This window comes from Oreochromis niloticus, linkage group LG6, assembly GCF_001858045.2.
Source record: "Oreochromis niloticus isolate F11D_XX linkage group LG6, O_niloticus_UMD_NMBU, whole genome shotgun sequence".
Taxonomy (NCBI): Eukaryota; Metazoa; Chordata; class Actinopteri; order Cichliformes; family Cichlidae; genus Oreochromis; species Oreochromis niloticus.
In genome coordinates, this window is record NC_031971.2 from 2,730,133 (window position 1) to 2,756,120 (window position 25,988).

General features: G+C 37.7%; 1 protein-coding gene across 9 annotated transcripts in view; it reads right to left on the reverse strand.

Moving 5' to 3' along the window:
- tenm3 (teneurin transmembrane protein 3) overlaps nt 1-25,988 on the reverse strand; it is an 869,227-nt gene that overhangs the window by 348,355 nt on the left and 494,884 nt on the right. For 8 of the 9 annotated variants that reach the window (XM_025908318.1, XM_025908317.1, XM_025908314.1 and 5 more), the window contains exon 1: nt 17,177-17,958. The exons of the other annotated variant lie outside the window; for it this stretch is intronic. The gene's annotated coding sequence lies outside the window, so the exon portion shown is untranslated. Of the gene's footprint in view, nt 1-17,176; nt 17,959-25,988 lie in introns of those variants that run through there. 9 annotated transcript variants of the gene reach the window in all.

Consider the following 25,988-nt stretch of genomic DNA (forward strand, 5'->3'; position numbering starts at 1 on the left):
CTACTAAATTTAGGTACCAAAATGTCTTCGTTACGTGCAGGAAAAACATCATTTCCAATTCCTACATTCTTACAGTCCTACAATAAGAGTCCCATGTGCTGAACCACTCACTATTTGTTCTGTATACTATATCTATATATACACTCCTTTTTGAGAACAGAAAGAGAAAAGTATCAAAAAAGATAGTGTAAATAAATTCAAACCAATTCAAGTGCAAATGCTGCTATTAAAAAACAATATTTGTGTTTAAAGACATACAAGAAAATACACAAGGTTTAATGGACCACACTACGGGCACTGTGTACTGTGGACTATGCAGAGTTAACTCTCTAAGATGACACTTGGGTTTGTCCACAGAGAATATTTGGTAAAAACTGTTGCACAATGAATATTCCAGTGTATAAACTTAATTCAGAAAATTTGGGAAACTGTGTAAAATGTAAATAAAAACAGAATGCAATGAGGTATAAATCTCAAACCCAGATTTTATTCGCAATAGAACAAAGAAAACATGTAAAATGCTTGAAATAAAAAATGTACCATTTTTATAAAACATATTATCAACATGGGAAAGAAAGTGGTACTAAAAAGTAACACCTGCAGAAACACTCCTGTTTTAAAGCACAAGGGTGGAGCTTAACGTCTGTGTCCACATGTTGAGACAGGACAGCCCCAACCCAGAGTGAGAAGCATCCACCTCAACTGTGAATTGTTTTTGTAGACTATTAACCATTGTAACTGTGGGTAGTTGGTGCTGACCAGTCAGGGACAGCTTTTACTTTAACAGGATCTGTCTTCACCACATTCTGACAGAGAGCAGTAACACCAGCCAGACCTTAAATACCAACAATTAATTAGAAAATACACACCAGGTGTGGGAGGGAAAGTATTGGAAAAGGCAACTCTGCCTGTTAGCTGGCCCTCATGGAAGTGCTGGCCCACAGTTCTATCTGAGAGGGACAGGGATAGAGGGAGAACAGAAAGAGAAGGAAAAACGCAACCTTGTGTGGTTCATAACAACCTTGTTTCTTTTGATGCTGCAATCCCCTGAGCTATTTAATGACAAGCCACTGTATTTACTCTCAAATAATACAAAACTTACAGTGGACCTACAGGGGAATAAAAAAGAACACACAGGATGGCAGCTTACGTTTAGACCTGGATCTGCTCTCATCTCCTCTTTTGACCAGATGCATCAAAAAACCTCACACACTGAAGGGTGACAGGTGATTGTTCCAAAACACAGGCATAAAGTTTAACATTTAAAAACATCCTCCAATTGCAAACCTATAAGCACTCTCCTAATGTCCACCAATTATAAAATGAGGCAGAAGAGGATTATGTTGCTGCCTATACTTTTTTTTATTTAGGGAGCTTTTGTTTTTTCCACTGCTTATAACACTGTGTAACTTCAATATGTTTATGTTGTCATCAAGATGCACATTTGTATTTGCATGATTTCACATTTCCACACTTAAATGATTGATACTTTGCTGAAAAGCAGAGCTCCATTTTTCCCCCTGACTATGAAATTTACCTTGATTGTGTTTTGTTGTTTTTTTTCTACCCAGTACAAAACATTACACACAGGTAGGAAGTGAAACATAACTACTTAGAAGGGCAGTTCAAATGAGTTTGAAGTGGATTTTAGTTGAAACTGGACCTTTAGATTTCACACTAAGCATACACCATGAACATCATAAAGGTTGATGTCTCCTGTTGGTTTGCTTTGGACCTGGATCAGGTGACCCTGAATCATCCCTTAGTAATGCTGCAATAGGTGTAGGCTGCTGGAGTGTTCCCATGATGCATTGAATATTTCTTCTTTAATAGACCTCTCACGCAGTATGTTTTAATAAACCTCCCGTTATTAATCTCTGGCTCTCTTCCACAGCATGTATTTTATCTTGTCTATCTTCTCTCAAACAGTCACAGCAGATGGTTTTTTCCTGTTAAAAATGAGTTTTTCCTTCCCACTGTCACCAAAGTGCTTGCTCATAGGGGGTCATATGATTGTTGGGTTCTTCTCTGTATCCATTATTGTGGGGTCTACCTTACGATATAAAGTGCCTTGAGGCGACTGTTGTTGTCATTTGGTGCTGTAGAAATAAAATTGAATTGAATTGAATTGAATTGAATTGAATTGAATTGAATTGAACTGAATTGAATTGAATTGAATTGAAAGTGCCACATAACCAACTCAGCGAGAGCCATGAAGAGCAGAAGGTGAGTTAATTGTCAATCAGAGTTGTCAATCAAAGGCTCCACAGAAGTTATAAAAGTCTTCTGTAAGTCCTCAGATCTGCTCAACAAATAGATTTTTTCCAAAATGACCAACAGAATGGTAAATGGACTCGGAGGGCTCAAAGTGCTTTATGCAACGTGCCTCATTCACCCCTTCACACAAGCACTTTTATTTCTGTGCTTAAGTGCTTTCTATCTAACAGTCACACACATTCATACTTCAGTGGAATTATGAATGTGTGTGGAGTTAGTATCTTTCCCAAGGATATTTGGCATGCAGACTAGAGTGGCTCTACCTCCTCAGCTGCAGCCACCCCAAACAAATGACAATGAGTAGAATTAGCAGTTATTGTTTAAAAATGAAAACTATACTGAATTGATGGGTAAAAAAAGGACTAAATGAGTACTTTAGAGAAATGTTGTTGCTTTTTTAACAGAAGTCTTCTGGTGCAGGGGATTACTGGATCCATCAATGGTATGGCATTGCATTTTACTTTATCTTTAGTTGCTTCTGTTACTTCAGTGGAAAGCAAACAACATACTTTAAGAACATGTAGCAATTAAAATTTATGGGTAAAAAGCATGACTCCTTTTCTCCTATCCAAAGATCAGTTTAAAGCAGTGTCAAAAGTAGAGCTTTACCAAATAACCAGCCAGCTGAGGAGGTAGAACAGATCATCTACTAATCAGAAGGTTGGTTATTCAATCTCTGGCTGTTCCAGTCTTGGGCAAAATTGCAGCTATTTGCAGCTTTCCTAGCAGCCTCTTCTTGGTTCCCATTTGCCTGCGGTATTTCAAGGTACTTATAGTTATCCTATCCAATTGCAACTGCAACCTTCAATATTGTCTTCTGGTAGAACATCCCCCTCAGTTCTGACTACCTTCCCTGTCTTTGTTACCATCCAACTACCTTTCTCCAGTCCAAATGACAATCCAGTGTCATTCCTGTAGATCCTAGTGATATGAATCAGTGAATGGATTTCTTGTTCACTTTTGGCATACCCTCCTGAGAACCTAGGAAAAAAGAATCTTCCCATTGAACTTGTGATTTCCTTTCTCTTTGGAGCTAAAAGAGACCACCCAAACACATGAGCTGTCAATGGAAAGATGTCCTCTATTTAGTAAACCAGGATTTAGTAAGATAGCTCAAATAAGTCAAAAGGTATAGACCAAAAACAAATGTCCACTACAGAGGACATAAATGAATAGGCTGGTTCTCAGGAGGATATAGCTTGATGTCATCCATGTAAAGGCCAGTCTTGTTGATGATCTTACTGAGGAGGTTCAGACCTATGCAGAAATGCAGTGGGGACTGAGAATCAGCTTGGTAAACTTGATGGCGACCTGTGTAATTGGCTTGAAGTTTTCCTCTAGTGCTGTCTTCCACTTCCCCATTGAGTTCCTGATGAAATCTCTTAGGGTCTTTTTGACCTCATAGACACTACCGGTCAAAAGTTTTAGAACACTCCAGTTTTCCAGTTATTTATTCCAATTCAGGTCATTCAAGTCCAATGAATAGCTTGAAGTGGTACAAAGGTAAGTGGTGAACTGCCAGAGGATAAAAAAAAGAAAGGTTACCCAAAACTGAAAAATAATGAAAAAGGCCTTTATCAGGGAGCACAACATAGGTTAACAGTTTAAAGCTGTTCTACAGTAATGGAGATTGATTAAGCCTTAAAAGCTGGTGCTACTAATTTCTACAGCTGTTCCAACTTTTCTGGATTACCTCCAACCCCCTCTGTCTGGATAAAAGCAGTGTTGGAACACACTGTGGTACCATACCCTCATGAGCATCAGTTGAACAGTATTGTACTGCAGAGAGTAGTGTGTTGCTACAAACACAGTGAGAAAAAGGCAATTAAAGAGAGACAGACCATCATAACACTTTAAAATGTAGGTCTTTCCTACAGAGAAAGTCAAGCTGTCAGTGAGTACAGTTTCCTTCACCATCAAAAGGCACTCAGAAACAAACTGTGACAGGAAGAGGTCTGACAGACCCAAAGACACAACTGAATCAGAGGACAAGTTTCTGAGAGTTAACAGCTTGTGTGATAGGTGGTTCACAGGACAACAGGTTCAAGAACAGCTCAGTAGTGGTCATATAAGCAAGTCTCAATTTCAGCTGTGAAGAGAAGACTTCAAGCTGCAGGTTTGACAGGACGAGTTGCAGCAAAAAAGCCATTGCTAAGACAAAGAGGCTTGTCTGGGTCATGAAACATGGCCATTGGACTACTGAAGACTGGAAGAAGGTATTATGGACTGATGAATAAAAATTTAAAATTTTCGGTTCATCACACAGGATCTTTGTACGCTGTCGAGTAGGTGAAAGGATGGTTCCACAGTGTGTGGCATCAACTGTCAAACATGCAGGAGGAAGTGTGATGGTCTGGGGCTGTTTTGCCGGAATCCGGGGTCGGTGACTTGTACAGAGTGAGAGGCACCCTGTTCATCCTACAGCAAGATAATGACCCAAAACACAAGTCCAAACTATATAAGAACTACCTCAGGAAAAAAGAACAAGATGATGAGCACAGTCTCCAGACTTAAACCCCATCAAGCTGGTTTGGGATGAACTGGATTGAAGAGTGAAAGCAAAGCAACCTACAAGGTCCACATCTATGGCAACTTCTGTAACATGGGAAGAACTTTTTGAAGAATATTTGATTTTTATTGCAGAAAGAATGCCACAGGTGTGTTTAGCTGTTATATCTGCCAAAAGTGGCTACTTTGATGAGTCAAACGTTTAGAATAGTAACATGACAACAGTCTCTTTTATTCTGAATAAAACTGAATTGAAAAAGGTTGAATGAAATTAATGCCAGGGATCACACAAGCCAAGACAGGCATCACTGTTACCTTCTGCCTTGCTTTACCTTTCTGCTGTCTTCTGCCACTGGAGGTGCTCGAACCTTACTGAGATCACCACCAGCTTTCTGACTGCAGGTCAGCTGAGCCCACTGCTACAGTAAAGCTCTAACTGGCATGTTTCTCTTGCCATCAACAAGAAATTTTTTATCTATTTTTTCTACACCACCACCATCCATAGAAAACAGATGAAAACGAAAGATCATGTTACAAAATATCACCCTGATAACCAGAGATGGGCAGTAAGGGATTACTGATGCAAAAAAGTAATTTGATTACTGTTATTTTCTCATATCTCACCGTGATTTTGTTTGTGAGAGTGTCTCATGAGAATGATGTAAGCGTGTGTGACGTTCATGGTAACAGACGTGTGCAGAACAACAATGGATAATATGGAGTGCGGGAGAGCGTATGGCCGTGCAGCGTTTCAAGCATGGAAGTTTTGACCTTACTTTGAGTTTGATTCTGTAAAAAGTGACAAAAACATTAGCGTCTGCTGTACACTCTCGGTGGGAAGAAAATTTCTTTTTACAGCGAAAACCCCCCCTAAACTTCTGAGCAAGCACCGAGCATGCTGCCATGGTTTGTTCACAGAGAAACCCCCGGATCCCCCCACTGACATGACCGCTACAGCACTGGGCAAACCTCCACCCGCCCCACTCCTGCTAAACAGGTGACAATAGATTTAAGAACAACAGGACTTAGTGCCACTGAGTCTACTTTCTGCTGTGTTTTACTTGCATCTATTTGAAAGTGTGAGCGTAAACACAAAAAATATTTTGTTTTATATGCTGGAATATGAAGTAAGTTTAAATATTAAACACATTTCTTCAAGTCATTTATGCAATAAAGTTAAAAGATTAAAACTAATAAAACAATTTTTAAAAAATACTTTTTTTTCAAGTAACTTGACCAACACTGCTGATAACACAGGATCATCTGCCAATAAGCGGAGGTGTTTACATAAAGACTATGGGCTCAAATTGTGGTCAAAAATTTTGTACTTGTAAATCAGAATCTGTAGTTGTCAGTTTTGTAACCTTGTAAACCAAAATATCTGAAAAGTGTGTATTTGTGCATTCATAGATGAGAGTTTTTGTGTGTGCAAAAAAGATTTGTGTTTGTAAAAAATATTTTTACAAATACGCATCTGAGCAGCGTCCGCAATCATGCCTCACCGGCGTAAATAGACTGAGCCACGTCCTGTCATTGTTGTTGCTGGCGTGTGCTCAGCTGTGAGCTGAAAAGCCACAGCTGAGCACTCACATTTGTGATTGACATGACATTGACCAGTCAGGTGAAAGGAAGAAAAATCGGGTCAAAATTCATACTTGCAAGCTGAAATTCACACTCAGCCAGGGAACCTGAGCGCAGAGTTTTACACGTAGTGTTTTTGCTTTGTATCTGTAATCAGACCTTAACAAAAAAAACCCTGCAACCTGTGTAAATCTTTTTTACACACACACACACACACACACACACACATCTTCATCTACTGATGCACAAACATAAAATTTTCAGATTTTAGGTTTCCAAGGTTACAAAACTCAGTTCATTTGATTTACAAGCACAAAATATTTATGACCACAATTTGAGCCCATAAAAGACAGGTTACTCATTTCTGCCTGCAGCTCCATCTGTCAACTACAGTGCAGTCGCTTTAGAAACTGGTCCTTCACAAATGCTAAGCACACTGAGTGTGGGTGCCAATAACCTGTAAGCATTATTCTCAAAGTCCAGACCAAGTATTTGTGCATTGGCACCTTTTTTGCACTTTAGCCAGCAGATCAAATGAAAACTCAAATCAGTGGCTTCACATTGGATTTTAAAGTTGCTAAGCTTTCAAGCTTTCAAGTAAATTTGCATCAGTTGAAAGAATTTAATGGGAGGTATAGCCATTTTTAGACTACCGCACATACCGTTCACTAGGCAGAGATGATGATGTCTGTCAGCATCTGTGAACAACTTGCGCTCTTTTTCAACACATCTAAAAGGTGGGAAAAGCTTCAGATTAAACCCGATGTCGCACTACTAACATTTTCATTGAAAGTAACCACTATTTTACAGCAGGAATTAGTTCCCACCTGCAGAAAGGTGACAAACATTGTAGACATGACAGTGACAGTAACAAAAGTAAAACAAACATTGATTTGAAACCCTTTTTTTTTTTTAGCTCTTTTTGCTGCAGACATTTCATTCCCTGCAGTGATGAATGCTGGGACTTCCACATAACACTGTTTGTATTCCTTTGAGTAGCTCTTTGGCTACAATGAAAGATTACAGGTAACTAACACATATGATTGGTTGCACGTAGCCAAACTAAGACAAAAAAATATTAAGTTAAATTAAACTGTATTTATATACTGCTAAATCACAACAACTGTTGTCTCTTTGTAACAGATAAAACCTCAACAATCATGTGACCCCCTATGAGCAAAAGGTTTGGCGACACTGGGAGGAAAAACTCCAAGGCCGACTGTGGAAGAGAGTCTACCTTGGCCTTAACATAATATAATATAATAAAATAATATAATATATAACATTCAAGAAATACAGACAACACCTGAAGTTTACAGTTTGCATTGTTGCAACATTAGGTCTTCCTGCACTACAAAGAAATGATTTGAATTCTGTGTTCTCTACAAGAGAAGCTAAGTAATGTAAAGGGCCTGCATTCCAGCATTTTATTCTTTTTTTCCAACCCTGGAAATGAAGAAAGAGCACATTCTTCTTTAACTGCCAAGCTCTGGAACAGCTGAATGTATTTGTGTATTATATATGTAACATTAAATGTGCTATATTAACTAGATAACTACATAATTCTGAAATAAAATAATTTTTGTTAAAAATCTGGAAACATTTAATAAATTATTAAAAAAAAAATCATAAGAACCCACAGTGACTGTCCTTTTAGACACTGAGGAAAGCTCCTTTTAAAGTTTTAACACTGACTTTTAACTCATGAAATCCCCAAGTTACATCGACTGAACATTTTGATGCAGTCATGTGACAAGTGAGTGGCCCTGGGTAGCCATGACATGGCCTGTGAAATGTGACAAGCAGGATCGCTGCAAATCTTGCAAAGTCAATTCAACCACCATAATCTGTGACAAATGTGATGTGCGCCTTTGTTTTCGGAAAGAAATCGCTTCAAATGTTACCATTACCGGTGTTACCAAAGAATTTGTTGTTAAATAAAACCAGCAAAAAACTGTCCAGCAAATTCATTTCTAAATCAGGAATATATTTATCGTGTATGCCCAGGGTGACACATATGTAATAATACAGATCTCTGACAGTGGGAGGAGCTATTTAACAAAAACAAACAAACAAACAAAAAAAAACAACAGAAATATGTTAAATCAGGTTCATTTTGTTTGATTTACATCTCCCATAATTTTCCTGAAAGCAGAAATTGGTCTGGTTTTTAATGGGACAGTGGTTTCTTCCTGGTTTTTAAAACTGATGTTGTAATAACAAACAAGCTATTTCACTAAATTTGGTAGAAGTTGCTGAACTTGTTACAAAAATAAATACAAAAATTCACATATAAAAATGTGAATTTACATCAACAATGAGATTAAACAATAATATTTAATATTAAACCTCTATTACGAATTACACTGTGTAACAGTTAGTGGTGTTTTTAATTTCTTGTTAATGAATAAATATTTTGTTACAATTTAACTACAATTTAATACGATTACAGGCAATCAGATTTCACTGTCAGAAAATATGTTATAGAATTACTTTATATCCCATTTGTGCCGTAAGAAGGAATCCTCTTACTGATTAATGTAGTTGAATAACAATTTTATGGACTCTCTAAAGCCTGTACAAAAATGCACTAAAAATAATTCATGTACTTCGTGTCTTATTTGGATATCAACTAAAATCTGAAAAGTGACTTTTAGTGGAGTCAAAGTCGGAGCATCAGCGTCAGAGAAAGAGGCACGGCTGAGAACTAATAAGGAATGAAAGATACATGAAAATTGTTTATAAAAATGCATGTTGTTTTTTTAATTTACTCTATTCATAGCATAACCTCTCAAGATGCAAATCATACTACAGTGTGATTTTACATATTTACGTCTGGATGAACACAAAAGAGCCAATTTTTTATGTGACCAACCAGCAAGCCAGAGTCATGCAATTAAGCTGTAAAACTGGACAAATTCAATGTGTGTGTGTGTTTGTGTGTGTGAGTGTGAGTGTGTGTCCACAGAAACATGCTGGTTAAATGAAAAGCTTTCAAGATATTTATGCGTGTAAAAATAAAAAGAGATTTAATAAATGTGTTTTACTTTTTTAGGTGAAAAAAACAAAAAAACAAAAGTTTCTTATAACAAGAAATGGTGAATGCAAGGAAACAATTATTAAATCATAATAACAACAACAACATTAATGAAAATAAATAAAATCTATTTAAACTGAAATAATAAAAATGTGAACTCAGCAGTTACTGTGAGCAGCCATGATTAGCTATCAGCCAAATATTGGTATCAGCCCACTATTTCACAGTCATGCTGACAGTGAAAATATTCATTATTAATATTTTATAAATTACACAATATACTACTAAGGATGATGATGATGATGAGAAGAAGAATGTCTTCATCCTCTCAAACAGAATCGATTTGTTTTTATGCAGAATTGGTTATCAACATTTCACGTATGTTAAGTTTGTATGTTAAGTGCAGTTTTACACTGCAAAAAATCTAAATCAAACCCCATTTTTATATTTCTCCTTTCCACGACTAAAAATATATTCCCTGCTACGTCCTTACATTGTTTCTGCTTCCAGACAAGAAAGGCTGGATTACTGATTCCTAGTCACTCATTGCTGGTGGTCCCATGGGAGCTACATAATGTACATGGCCTCTAAAATCTAACCGTGCTGGATATGTGAGGCTCAAGTTGCTCTCACCGACGTCCAGAGAAAAACAAAGAGCATCACAGAATCGCAGACACCTCTGCTACTGAGGGCTCCTTTGAGGTGAGCAAGCCTTCCCCTTCAGAATGCCCTGAAGAGGAGGACCACAGCGGACCAAATCTATGTCAAATACTGCTCATGGCTTCAGCTGTAATGCCCCAGACCAGAGCTCTCACATCTCACATTACATCGCAGAGACGAACAGCCACACCATCTGCAACCAGTGCCGAGAATCTGAGGGTCTGAAGGGAGACAATGTAGTTTCTTTTAATTATAAAGGTTTTCAGCAGTGATAAAAAAACACAGAGGACACATTAAAACAACTGATACAAGTCATCAGTTTAAAGGCATTAAGATAATGAGCAAAGTGAGAAAATGTATGTATAAATTTTTTTTTAAATATATTTTTTACATAATTTTATTTTAATAATATAATAATTAAAATAATAATAATAATGTGTGATGCTGCTATATTTATTAAACCAAAAGATATGGCAATATTAGCAGTAAGGTGGAAATATTGATGAGATGCTTCTACAGCACTGCCAACTTGATATAAACATAGAGACAAGCACAATACTATGCTTGAAATGAAGATGTATGGAATGCATCTTGCAGCCATGTTAGTTCTAGTAGAAAAAACAAAACAAATCATTCATTTTAAGACAAATGCATATGGCACAAGCACTGTTTCTTTGGGTTTCCTTTTTTTACAGTTACTGGAATAACAGACCCAGGGGTGTCTGCATGTGAATCCTTGATGACAGATGCCAAGTAAAATTGGGCAGGGAGCAATAAAACAAGCAACACAAGGTGTGTAGCTCTCCTAAAGGAGGAACTCAAAGACACACTGTGAACATTTCATTCAAGCCCAAGTCGTGCTGAAATAAGTGAAAACAAATTTCTATTTATTTTAAATATTTTATAAAAACAGAAACATTATTTTACCCTTTTCGAAGAGGAAATGCGCAACAGTTTTCTGCCACATTCTGCTGTCACCACAGCACAGACCACTGTACATTCTATCATTACCATTATTCTGGTTCTTTCCCAGTTAAAAATCCGCCATTTTGTAAAGATCACAAATGCAGCTGCTAACTATCGTTGTCTCTCTTATCCTTGGAATCTCAAACAGAAAGCGTGGTTTTGAATCAACGAGTGCATGAAATATTTCATACTTTTAATATAGTCGAAAACAATAACAACTCCTTCTAAATACAGTGTATTGATGGATCCCGATATTAAAACTAAATTCCAAGACTTTCACCAGAATTCCAAAGCAGCAGCCCGTTGATACACAGACATGCTGTTATTAACTGAGAGAAAAATCTTTCCAGCAAAAAATAATTAAATGCTTTCCTTTTTATTCCAAAGTCAGAAGTTTTCACAGCGACATGAAGGACTGCAGAGCGCGGCCCCACCAATGCTGCATCCTACTGTGAATCCAAACTCTCTTTTATGTCTTCTTTCTCCTGATGTTGTATCTGTAACCCAGTGGAGACTTTTACAGAAAGGCAAGTAGACAGGACTGTCTCCCCACCAATGTGCACACAAGTACAAACGTCTTCCTTCACTACAGCTATTTAACAAAAATAATTTAATCAATTAAAACATACTTCCTGTCCCCGTACTTCCTGTTTGCACTACATACTTTCTAGCCAAAGAACTGTAAAATATTATCACTGCTATCGTTGAATAGATATCTACTATATTACCAAAAATGATTCATTATTAGCTGAAAATTACAAGCAGTGGAGAAATTGTTCAAACCATTCCTTTAGGAAACGAAGCAACAAAACAGCATGAAAACACACCAGTACACATAAAACTATTATTGGAAAATTGTGCATAAAATGTCAAAAGTAAAAATAATTGTTCCACCAAAAATGTGAAATGGTGTTAATCAGTATTAAATGGAAATAATATTACTGCTTAATATGTTTAAGACTGAAGTCATTTTAAATACTTAGTCCAGCATCATATTCTACAAAGCACATGTTTGCAGTCTTGTGAGAATTTCCAAACATAAACAAATAAATAATACAAGCTACATCTTGATTTTTTACAGTGTATTAAAATGTTAATAACAAAAAAATCACCTGAATGATAAGGTTTCATATCTCCAGGGAGAATTAAAATATAAATGTTTTATGTTCGGCCATTTTCATAAATGCTAATCTGAAAATGCTGCTGAGCCTGTTTATGGAGATGGTCAGAGTTGCCGTCCTCTCTCCATCATCATCACAGATTTTCTTGCTAATCTGCTAAAGCAGTCATTAACAGCTTTTCAAACACCATCTTCTCGTTACATCCCACATGTTGACCAAGGTCATTAGCAAGAGGAAACTTTCTGTTGTGGCGCTAAATCGCTGAAGCTCATTTACTTGCTAATGCTAGTCGTGTGTCCTATGAAGTGCGGCTAGTAACTGACCCCAGAGCAGTGAAAGCTCAGCCAGCGGCATCTTGCGTTGCTCGCTGGTCTCTCATCAGTTTACAGTCACAGACCACAATGTGCATGCACAAACCACCAGGAAAAAGCTGCTGGCCTCTCAGCTCGCCCAGCTCCATCGCTGTTAACAGAAGACGGACACACCCTCACAGACAGAGAGGAGTACACTTTGCCATGAAATTGAAATAATCACAGCGACATTACCCGACTGCAGTCACAAGATGGCAGTAATGTAAGGCCTGGATCCACATATTAGAAACTGACAGGGAACGGGCTTCGTGACGGCGATGCCTGAGATCAAAAGATTGATTGCTTTACTTTGGACATGTATATTTTCAGATTTGACGAGGCAAGCACTGCTCGCCTTGCTTGTCCTGATGGAACGCAACTTTTCTAGCCTACGTTTCTAATATTGCATTTCTATTTCCATAAGGCAGACAACATTATTACGCATACACCATGTATATAGTTTCACTCACATATATGTATACATGTATACATATATATAGCATTTTATTTTATTTCCCTTGTTGTATATTGTTTTCTCTTCTTACTCTTCTTGTCACTTTTGTGGTCCAGCTACTGAATTTCGCTGTGCAAGTAACTACACAATGACAATAAAAAGCTCTAAGTCTCTCTAAGTTATTAAACATGGATCTTTTTAAAGATATACCTGGTGTTACCTCAAGTTAATAAACCCAGTTAGTTGAGTTAGAAAATCAATAATATAGCTGTTATATAATATACATTACATCTAACCACAGTCTACAAAAATGATGAAGTATCTTCATTTACTACATTAGCTCCACCAATATGAAGCTTCAAGAGAGGAGTAAATGACCAAAAACAAAAAAACGCAGGTTTGAAAAGTTCTTCATCTACATGTTTAATAATATTCTGATGTTACTGTAACGTCAATGCTACAAAAAGAAGAAAAAAACAAGATCAGCTGGATTAAAGAGACTACACTCGTCTGCCTTGAGTGACACGTCGAAAGGTGGACATTTATGAAGCTTGATCAGCAATGCAACATACAGTTAACAGAACTATTACTGCGATCTGTATGTAATTATATTGTTTTATTAATTTGATTCACCGGCCTTCTTAATCTAGACTATTTGGGGTTTTGAAATTTAATATATAAAATTTTCATTGTAACATTATAATCATAACTATATTATATAATTACTGTCAAGTTACATTAGTGTAATATTATTATAATTAAACCCTCTGTGATGTGATGTGATGAAAGCAAGCCGCACATACAGCATGTCTCTGATGACCTCAACATTAAACAGTAAAATTCAGCAGCTCTACTCCATAAGACTTAACTGTGCTACCTGCAACGTCGTAAACCTCTGTCAGAAAGCTTCTTAAAACTCGCTTTCACCACACAGCTTTTGACTAACTGATGTTATTTGTCATAAATGTTTACATTTCTTCTTCTCACCTGTGTTCGATTGTGATCAGTTATCTTAGTGTTTGTGTATAAACACAAGACCATAACTCCAGTAAAGACATGACAGCCCATCTATGGGTCCAAAGACTAAAACAAGTAGTATGGGTCTAGCTTGAGGATATAGCTTTGAAACAAATAGTATATAAATATATTATGTGGTATTCCTGATAAAATCCAAGCTAAAACCTTTTATTTCCATTATATTTATTATATATTACAATTAATATTTCAGTTTTAGGTCCACACAAGCACACACTGGTTCTGGAGTCTGACAAAGGGCCCATTTACAAAGTTCCAGGTAGCTTTCATCAGCTGGATCTTCAGTCTGAACATTCCTTGGATAATCTGTGCACACACACACACACACACACACACACACACACACACACACACACACACACACAAGGTACATATACACTCAGAACACACCAGATGCATACCTATGCCAAGCATACACAGGCACATAGTCATGTCTCATACGTGTAATAAACACACAACAGGCTATTGCTACACTAACTATTGTGTATTCATAGATGTAAATACATAAACATGCAGAACACACACTGGTGAGTATGTGTATAGCAACATATGCAAGCTAAACTCTAAACTAAGGTAACTTGTATCACGTATCACAATAACTATAAATTAAAATGTTAAAATGTTCAGACACTAATCTTAAAAATGTTTCTGCTACCTGCAGATTTCCTTATAAGCCTGTTTCCCACATCCATGATTGGAGTACCTCATGGTGACACGAAACTCTCCACACCTGACTTACAACATTTGTTTCTGCTGCCTGAATACCATAAAGTCATTTGGGATGTAATGCATTTATCCATATATAACTTGCAGTGGGGGAAATAATGTAAAATTATGGATTAACAAGCAACAGAGCCAACTTACAAAGATATCAGATGCAACGACTTGTAATATAAGGAACGTGGGATTCCTTAATCTTTGTCTGGTGGCTTTTTATGTTAATTTCTGTTTCCACCTATGTAAAAGTTTTACTAGTTTTGCACATGTTGATCATCCAGAAGAAACACAAGCAGCAACTATAAATATGGAGTAAAAAGGTAAAAGAAGAGAGGAAAGAGTGTGAGAAAAAACAAAGCCATTATTTGATTGGAGCGTACATTCATTTTAAATATGTACAGGTCCAACATAAAGCACTTTGTCTGGGTTGGGAATTCAAAAAACACACAGGAACCTCAAGTAAAGCCTAGATTCTGTAAAAGAGAAAGATTTGGATTTTAAATCTACTTTGAAGCAGCAGCTTGTTAGACTAAATGCAGTTTTTATTGTTATTTTTTACCTCCTCCTAAAGATAAAACAGCTTCCTCCAGCCAAGTCCTCAAACCTTTCAAGTAAACTGTGCAAGAATGGAGAAACTGCAAAAGAAAAACTGGCCAAGATACTCACTCTGATGTATCTAATTTTACAGGTGTGCAACTTTGTATATATTAAGAAAATAAACCAAACCAGATGGACAGATAAAGCCTTTAAAATCAAAAATTTCACAGAAGCTGAAATTCTGCTTGGAACACCTGCAGACCGAAGTCATCCCGAATTTCTGTGGAACTCTGAACAAAAATAACAATGAAAAAAGCTGAACGAACACTTCCTGTTGCATCTATTTAATACTTACTGTATTTAGTATGTAGTGAATTGCTGCAATACTCCAGAGCTGTTTGACCTTGCTCTTTACTCAGTTTGTTATAACTAATTGCATTGTATACACATCCATTACAATAAATACGAATAATTATAGATTCATAGAACGTAAAGTCAGACAGAAACAACAAAAACTTGCAGTTCTGAGCTGGAACGCTGCATTTTGCTGCAACAAAGATTAAGTTTAGTTTTATGGAAAGGTTTTCCATGAAATGTGTCGGGGACATGTGATCACTATTTTAAGAAGAGAAATCAGGAATCCAGAATTCCACTCCACAGGAATGCAAGGTCATGGAAAAAGAAAGGGGGGTTTTTGTAAAAAAAAAAAACACAAACCCAACAAGCTTTAAACACACACACACACACACACACACACATGTATGTGTGTGTATATATATATATGTATATATGTATATATAAAGATGAGACAGGGAAGATATGATGCAGGAGGAAAACCCCTCATCTTTGTTGTCTTTGTTGTCAGTTTAACCTACACTACAGTGAGAATCCCGGTGGTGGCAGCGCTACATTCAGGCATTGCATACACCTTCCCTCTCTGCATCTTTTCCTCAAAATGTACCAAATAACAAATGTAGGGAGTGGATTTTATTTGTAGTCAGCAAAATGAGGAAAAACTCATTATAACGCAGTGTTTTTTCATAGTGCCTGCAGGAAGATTTAAGAGCAGCGATCTTTTAATTATAATGACATTTAATTCAAGAGAAATTGTTCTAATTACAAACAGCAAACTAGTATACTATTGCTTGAGCTCTACTATGTATAATAATAATAATAATATAATATTAATATCACTCCTGGAAACGCACTGAATCCAACTGGAGTTTGGTTTAAGACTGAAGGAGATGCCTGTGAAAACCCGACACAAAGACTTTTCAGTCCCGTGTTACTCAGATTGATGTGTGTTTTTTTTTTTCATGAATTATTTGGAGTTTGCGCTTTTTCAATTTTATTTTGTTCAACCAAACCAAGATATTTTCAACCTCAAATGTGCCCCAACATATCATAAAAATAGCAAAGATACAGTGAACATTTAACTGCTCTTATTTGCCTTTTATTTTAGTATACAATACTTCAATCCTCAAGTAAGCACGGTATGCTGTTCATTCACAACACACTGGATTTATTAAAAAGGAACGTCACTGGCGCAGTTCATAAAAAACGATTTACATGTTGTTGTTTTTTCCCCTGTTGTTTTTTTGTTTTGTTTTTTATCTGACTCCATTCGGCGTATAACTGGTTTAAAAGCGCAGAGCGTAAAGCTGTTCAACCAATGAAACCAACTTTTCGAGCGGCTCCGCTCAGCTCACTGTACACGACGGAGGGGAAACAAGCCAGCCAATTAGAAAAGTTACAACTGTATTAGGCACGTGGGGTTTGATTGTTGTTCTGTGCCGCACTGACGAAAAATAGTGAAACAGTGCTTCACACGAGCAACTGAGATGAGAATGAGATCCACGCCACAGACCTAAGAAAAGGATTTTACATATGTGCATGCTAGGCAGTAGTGTGTATGGGATCGGGGCTGTCCTACCTGTTCGTCCTATGAGGTGTGGGGGGGTTATCCTCCTCTTCTAGATTATGACAACAGCAGCAGCCACTTTGTTGGACTTTGGTCACATAAAAAGAAAAAAGGGGAAAAACTTCCACTTTCACTCGTCTCTTCTATCCTAATGCTGAAACCAGCATTTAAAGAAAATCAACATTAAGAAAACTACAGGCATCGCACCAACCGTTTCACTACTTTGCTTAATCTATTTCGCCTTTTTCCACGGTGTTTGTGATTTTAAGTAATAAAAAGAAACGCCGTGCGACCCACAGAGGCACGATGGTACTGTGTCTAAACCAGCAGCAAGGCGCGCCTGAATGTCAGAAGATCTATGCGAAAAAACCAAGTGTGAAACAGATGGAGCGACGGGCTCTTCTGTTCTAAACTAACAGAGAGTTCATCTGAGGCGGCTGTTTTATTCCGAACGTCCTTTTCTTTTCAAAAAATCAACTAGCAGGTGAAACACCTTTTCCCCTCTGCTCCCCGCTGTTTCCTCGCGCTGACCCGGCGGCCAGTGCACGCGACAGCTACAATACAGACAGTTTGTTGCACAGAATGGGGAAGCTATTACAAGAGAGAAAGAGAGTGGAAGAGCAAGCTCCAGTGAAACGGAGAAACAAGACTGTCCTCTGCAGCTGCTACCTCTGCTTCCCTCCGCGAGTGTGAACCGGCGCGAGCTCATCTCCTCCCGGTAAAAGATGATGATACGCCAAGCGAGGCAGAAATGGAATGCTGGGGATCCCCTGCTGCGTCCAATCCTGACGTCTCTACCGGTGTGCCGGCGTCCGCGTGTGCGCGAGTCACTCTCAGTGTGTGTACGTGTGTGTGTGTGTGTGTGTGCGCGGACGCGCTTAGATATAAATGGGGCTGCATGGAGGGAGGGGGTAGCTGTCATTGTGTGCCACAACTGAACTGTAACAGGTGATGGAGGGGTGAGCACCACAAGGAGGCTAAGACACTCAATTACGGTGCTGATGCCTTAAATAATAATAATAATGATAATAATAATAATACAGTGTAGAAGATGGAAGCTGAGCACACTACCATGCTCACATCGTTACAGTCACAAGGTGCACATTCAAACTATATTGGAATAGACATTAAAAACTATATAGAGATGGACACTTTATATAGAGAAATGAAATCTAGGAATCGCTGGATAATCTTTAAATTTCCAGAGTTTCAAAGTCTGCCCATGTTTAAAATGTAGCACTGCAAGAAACGTACACATAGAACAGAGACAAATTATGCCGTTTGTAGGTGAAGTTAGTTGCCTTAGACAGGACTATGACGCATACACTGCAATACTCATCTCTCTCTATATCTAACATACAAAAATGTGGAAAAAATACCAAAAATATTAAAAATCCAGAGAAAACCATCAGCTTGTACATCACCAAACCGGTTTCCGCATTTCTGTATTCTCTGCCAAATTTTTGAGCTGAGCATGATTCTGATGTAATTTTATTTCTTAATAGTTTCCAAGCAAAGCATTATGTTGCATAATCCATAGTGAATATGCCATTTGGAAAGTGATCATTATTGCTGCCATCAGTTTAGATCTCGTACGGCTGATACAGAGAGTGAGCTGCAGTAACGAGAAACACTGTTTCCAACCAGCTCTGTGTCTATAGGCTACATATACGCTGAACAGTGTATGTAAAATAAATAAATTTAAAAAATCTCGATCTCAGTTTCAGCAAGAGAGAGTCGATGTAGACAGAAAATTGTAACAAAATCACTACAGCTTCATTATGCAGAGAAGAGTGTGTTTGTGTGTTTATTAGGGTTTATTCATTGTGTTTATTACAGGGCTTGATGCTTTATGCACAATAACATTTTGGCATGTGGATTAGCATGCTCTAAATTGAGCCTGCTTGAGATTCTGGAAAATAATGTTTTCCAAAACCAGCTAATTCATGGGAAAACCCATATATGTCAAAGTTTGTAGCATGTCATTGAACTACTATGTATTTTTGCTGCAATATTGTAAATAAGTAAACATACAAAACTTGGAAATTTTAGCAAAGCAAAATACTTCTTTTTTTTTTTTCTTGAATATTGTGTCAAATAAATTGTAACATGTTTTATTTAAACTACAATCCAATACACAAGTCCTGCATTAAATACTGTACCAAATTAATTAATGAATCTAAATAATGAATGGACTTAAACTTAACATGAACACAGTACTACAGATATTTATCCAATACAACTCTGTTTAAAACAGAGTGTAGAACTAGCTTGAAATACACCAACAACTAAAAAAATCCAACATACAGAAGATTTGATGTGGTTGTTACATGGTGTAGGGCTGCTGCATTGCATTGCATTACATCATGCATATTTTGTGTTCTAGTTTTGTGGAATCATTTTAAAATCGAGGTTTTCATATGAAAAAAAAAAGAATGACAAAAGATAGCAACCATCACTTAACTTGATTATGTACATTACATGCTTACACTGATAGCAAAGAAAAAAACTGCCCAGTTCCTTGTATGTGTACACACGCTTGGCCAATAAAGTGGATTATGATTTGTCTATTTGTGAGTACAGGCTCTCACCATCGTTTGTTTGAGTCTTTGTAATATTTTTGGACAGATAGATGTCAGTGACTTTATTTCTTAGCTGCTTCTTTATTTAGAGGATGATAAGAGTTTGTTTGTGGCCAATAGTTTTTTGCTTGTTTTTATATATTTATATATATTTTTTATAATTTTGAGATCAGCAGTTAAACTACTAGTTAAGTGAGGCTGAACAGGAAGATCTTAAATAATTATGAGAGTTTAGCCTTAATATTTATTGTATGCAGGTAACTTTAGCAGATAATTTTGACAGAATTGGCTTTTACAGGAATGCTAATAATGCAGTAATAGTGTGTTAAAAGAAATGTCAAGTGCCACAGAAAATAAGTTCTGTCATTGGTTCTGGTCCAGGTTTGAGTAGCCGTGTTATTTCCTGAGATAATCCTCTGGCTCCAGGAGGCTGTTTTGTTCTCTGTAATAGTAGACTGCAGTGATAGTTAGAGGGATGTTAAAGTCACGAGAACTCAACAGAAATTCCAGTCGAAGGGCATTTAGAACTCAACATACCAAACCATTACCGTGTAAACGAAAAAGTATTCATGTAACACTGAAAAGATGCTGAAGTTGAAAATATGGATAAAAGAGATGAGCATTTGCTGAATTCGATAATTAGCAATAATAGCAGGAAAAATGTCTGATTCAATTCTTTGTTTCAGCGTCTCACTCTGGTCATAATTATCTCACAAAACCTACCACTTAATGAAAATAAAAATATATGTTAAATAACTTTTATTTCTCCAAACAGGACAATTTCAGGCTTTTTTTGTTTTTACACTTCAACACAAACAAACATCGTGGAGTGTTGTTGTTCGGAGCAGTAAATGACACAGACAGCGCAGGGAGAGGAAACAAAAGCGGGGATGCAGAGCTGGCTTCCGCATCCAGCTGTGAAACAACAACATGAATCCCTGCTCCCATCCATCTTTCTCACCAACATCAGATCCCTCACAAACAAAACGGAGGAGCTACAATTAGAGATTTACTACCACCATCTTGTCCGGGAGTGTTGTCTCCTGATTGCAACAGAATCCTGGCTTCATCTGCAAATTCTGATGCCGCCAGGATCGCAACAAATATTCTAGTAAGAGAAGGGGCGGGGCCTCTGTGTTTATGGACTCCAGGACTGGTGCCATGAAAGCAGAATAATAGACAGTCACTCCTCTCAGGACTTAGAGGCCATGTCCATTCAGTGCAGGCCCGCCTACCTACAGTGGTGTCAAAAAGTGTTTGCCCCTTTCCTGTTGTCTTCTTTTTTTGTATGTTTGTCACACTTAAATGTTTCAGATCATCCAAAAAAATTCAATATAAGACAACAATAACACCGGTAAACATAAAATGCAGTTTCTAATTGAAAGTGTTTATTATTAAGCGGTGAAAAAATCTATACTTATATGCCCCTGTGTGAAAACGTGATTGCCCCCCTAAGCCCAATAACTTGTTGGGCCACCTTTAGCAGCAACAACTGCAATCAAGCATTTATTTATCGATCTATGACGATAGATAAATAAATGAGTCTGTGGAGGAAATTTGGCCCACTCATCTTTGCAGAATTGTTGTAACTCAGGCACATTGAGGGTTTTCAAGCATGAACTGCATTTTAAAGGTCGTGCCACAGCATCTCAATCAGATTCAGGTCAGGACTTTGACTAGGCCACTCCAAAGTCTTTATTTTGTTTTTCTTAAGACATTCAGAGGTGGACTTGCTGGTGTTTTTTGTCTCATTGCCTTGCTGCAGAACCAAATGAGCTTCAGCTTAAAGTCACAAACACATCGCCAGCCATTCACCTTCAGGATGTTTTGGTAGACAACAGAATTCATGCTTCCATTTACCACAGCAAGTCTTCCAGCAAAAAAGCCCCAGACCATCACATTACTACCACCATATTTTACTGCTGGTATGATGTTCCTTTTCTGAGGAGCACACATTTTCCAAAATGTTTTGTCTTGTCAGTCCAGAGAATATCTTTCCAAAAGTCTTGGGGATCATCAAGATGTTTTATGGCAAAACTGAGACTAACCTTTATGTTCTTTTTGCTCAGCAGTGGCTTTCATCTTGAACTCTGCCATGCAGGCCGTCTTTTTTGGATGTTGTTCTGGAGTCTTTTGTGATCTCTTGGATGAGCTATCGCTGCCGCTTTCTTGGGGTAATTATGGTCAGCAGGCCACTCCTGTGGTTCGCTATCATTCCCTACTCTATTCAAGCCCATTTGTCAACCAATTAACATTCGGCACTCGCATATGTCATCCGCTTCCAGCCATGTGCAGTCAGGATCTTGGAGAACTTCACGGGAGCATGTCTTGCCTGGATGAAAACCCCTCTCTGTCCAACCACAATTTTGTATGCAGACAGACACATTTGCGGGACTATAAATCCCACTTTATATGTCTGATAAGGAACAATGAAAAAGTTAGTAAAGTTTAAATGACATTACGAAATTGATATAGCAGATATTTTTCTGTTACATTCAGAAGAAATGACTGTAAATACCTTTACTATAATGTGAACGTTTGCAAATCATTCACTCATCTAAACATCTTAGTATCATCTTTCCCCATTGCTCTGCTGTGTCAAACTAGTCATGCTTTATTTTTTCCAATCTTTCAATTCAGTTCAATTCAGTTTTATTCATATAGCGCCAAATCACAACAACAGTTGCCTCAAGGCGCTTTATACTGTAAGGTAGACCCCACAATAATACATACAGAGAAAAAACCCAACAATCATATGACCCCCCTATGAGCAAGCACTTTGGCGACAGTGGGAAGGAAAAACTCCCTTTTAACAGGAAGAAACCTCCGGCAGAACCAGGCTCAGGGAGGGGCGGGGCCATCTGCTGCGACCAGTTGGGGTGAAAGAAGGAAGACAGGATGAAAGACATGCTGTGGATCTTTCTTCAGGAAAAATGTTCCTCCCAGTCTTCCACAGAGTACTTACTTGCACTTCATTATGTAATGCTCGTATCATACTATGAGCGTTATGACATGAATATGATATGATAAACACCACTCTGCATTTAATCATTCATTTAATCTTAATCTCAGTCTCTTCCACAGCCCTAAGAGGTAACTGCTCCGCCTTCATTGGCCTGGTTCTGCTGAAGGTTTCACTCATAGGGTTGGGGTTGGAGTTATTGGTATTTACTCTGTATTACTCTAGGCTCTTTACCTTATAACATACAGTGCCTTTAGCAAAATACCCAAGGGGAAGCCAGTAGGTATTTTTTACAGCAGGCTATGAGGATTTTGAATTTCGTCAAATATCACAGATTCACAAAAAAAGGAAAAAACAAAACCTGAAAAGATAAAAACAGAAGTGTGTGTACTTTAGAAATGTTGCATGATATACTGATACATAAACAGTCCATAAATGTCTTCAACTACCTAGAAGCATAAGGGCATATATATTGATGTTACATTGACAAGTATTTTGAGGGGGGTAATAGCTTGTCCTGTTGTTTCTGATGGCATTGTTGTAATTCTTGGCTGTTATGTATTGTTATACATTTGGTTTTAGAAAAGGTAAAACAAAATTTGCTAAGCTACACTGGGAGCTGATGTACAAAATAAAAGCTGTAACTTAACTTAAACTTGGTTCACTTTAGGTAACAAAACGACTCATTTAAGTAAAAACAACCAAGTAAACAGAAACTGCATGAGACATAAGTGTAGATTTAACAATAATTAGTCTAAAATAAAAAAACAAAATGAATTTTGGAACCATGTAACAACTAAAACCCCCGTCTAATGGCGAAACAAACAAACAATCAATAAAACAAAAAAGCCTTATGAGATCTTATGTTTCAGTAAATTTAACACTGTGTACCGAGATAGGTTTCTATAGAGGCATTTCTTATCACAAGAGACAGTGTAACGTACTATATCCACTAATGTAAAAAGAAACATGCAGTCACGACATTTATTATTTCTGCCAAAGACTGAGAAACTACTGAAATCACCCATCACAATTGACAGAAATGCTCTACTAAAAGTTTTATGTCCTGTATATATCACAGGCCACGATACAGCAGCTTTACACAGACCTGAAAATTTAGGTTGTAGCTTGAGGCATTTATCATGCTTATGACTGACAGCTTATACAATTTTACTGCACTTGTTGAACTTGAGCCAGTGTAAAGATATTCTAAATAACCACTGAGCACCAACCAACGCAAGAGATCTGGTGTATATATGCTTTCAAAGACTATCTAGCCAAAATTTTGGCATGTCAAAGGACGTCGGGGTAAAGAATTACAGTTGTATGACAACAGCATAGCTTGTTAAACTGAACGCCATCTCATTTTCAATGGCTGGCAAGTAGTTTGTTTCCTTATTCACTAAGGAATCCAGTTAAGCCTGGAGTTTAACATGAGTGTAAAGTACTTTAACATTTTTTATAAATTCTACGTTTGAAATGAAAGAACTTTAGACTACAAACTGCAATTTTAACCTGACATTCATACATCATTTTATTCAATATACATCCAGTCCATTAGAATAATTTAGAAGCACCAATTAACCTAAAATGCACATCTTTGGACTGCGGGAGGAAGAGAGGGTACTGGAGGAAACCCACCCAGGCACAGAGAGAATATGCAGATATCACAATGAGAGGTAACAGCTGAGGCTCAAACCAAGAACCTTCGTGCTATGAAGTGGCAGTGCTAACCACTCCACCTGTGTGCTGTTTAAGCACTGTCAAAACTGAGCATCACAGAACCCTGTATGAGTACACACGCCCTTATCTGTGCACACACATACACACATGCAAACATTGAGACACACTCTGACACACCAGCATTTGACTAGCTGACACAATGACACGCCACATCTTGGGACATTTCTGAAGGAAAGTCATGCAGATTTATTCCTCCTATCGGTCAAAAGAAAGAGAAGGAAAGGAAGTTGTCTGGAACAAGAAAGATAAAATCAGAGTGTAAATAAAGTAAAAAAAGAGCGACTAAAAATTTAAACTGGATATATAAAAAACAAACAAAAAATAAAGTGATGCACAGAAAGAGAATAAGGATGTTGTATAGGACTTTTGGCCTGTGAGGAGTTGTCTTTGTCCATGAATGCTCAGAAGGCCTTTTTACAACACATGCACATATACATACATGGCGTGGCCTGTGGTCAGGCTGTGTGCTGTGTTCCATAGAGTGAAAGGACAGGTGTGCATTCAAGCAAAACCTCGCTCTGTGCCACTGTCAGTATGTATGTCAGTGTGTGTCTGGGTTGAGGGTAGCTTTGACTAAAGGTTAAGCTCGTATGCTTATGCTTGCAAATTTTCCTCTCACACTCATGCACACAAACACAATAGTATTCAAAAGCTGTGAAAGTGAACATGTACTCTTACTGTGTATGCGTGTGAAACAAGCACATACAGACAAAGACACTTTTATATGATTGGAGATGTCAGGACAAGCCAGTGTCATCCATCTGAAGTTGTGTTGCTCTCTCTTTCTTTCTCTGTCTTTACTTCAAGCATAGACTTCAGTTCAGAGTACTCAGGATTCTTAGAGTGACTGGGTGGGCTGCTCGACGGTGCTCCATCTGGTGACAGTATTCTCCTTAGACTTCCTCTAAGATCTGTATTCCACTTAGTGGAAGCAGAGTCTGAGGATGAGGGAAATGACTGCCCCCTCACCAGTGTTGGGGAGTACGTACGTACGCATTACGTATTTAAAATACAAAATACAAGTAACTGTATTCGGTTACAGTTACCTTTTTAAACAGGTGGTATTCAGAATACAGTTACTTTGTTGAAATAAAGGGATTACATGACAGTCTTTTCCTGTTTCATATGTTAGGCTGTGCCCTCTCTATTTTTGGTAATTCCACGCCGGTGGAAACCCAAACAAAACACGCATTATGAGGCTCTAATGCCTGCGTCTCAATCTCGCGGCCCATGTCACCCCTACTTGCGGCCGCATAATGACGTGAAGAAATGTTTTTAAAAATTATTATTCAAAAAAGTATTTAATATGAAGGCAATAGGCAGGCATAGCCATAAAGAATGTAGCCTCATGGGCAGTGTAGCCCAGCTGTAAGTAAGCTATTAAGACTCGACTGTACACTGTGTTCGTGTTTTCCTTTGAAACAATAAGTTCTGTTCGAGCAGCCTTTCAACGCCTCTCTCTGTCTCTCGCTAGCAAAGTTGACCCAGACAACAAAGTAAAGCTAGTTTTCAGCTACGAGCCCGACACGAACCCGAC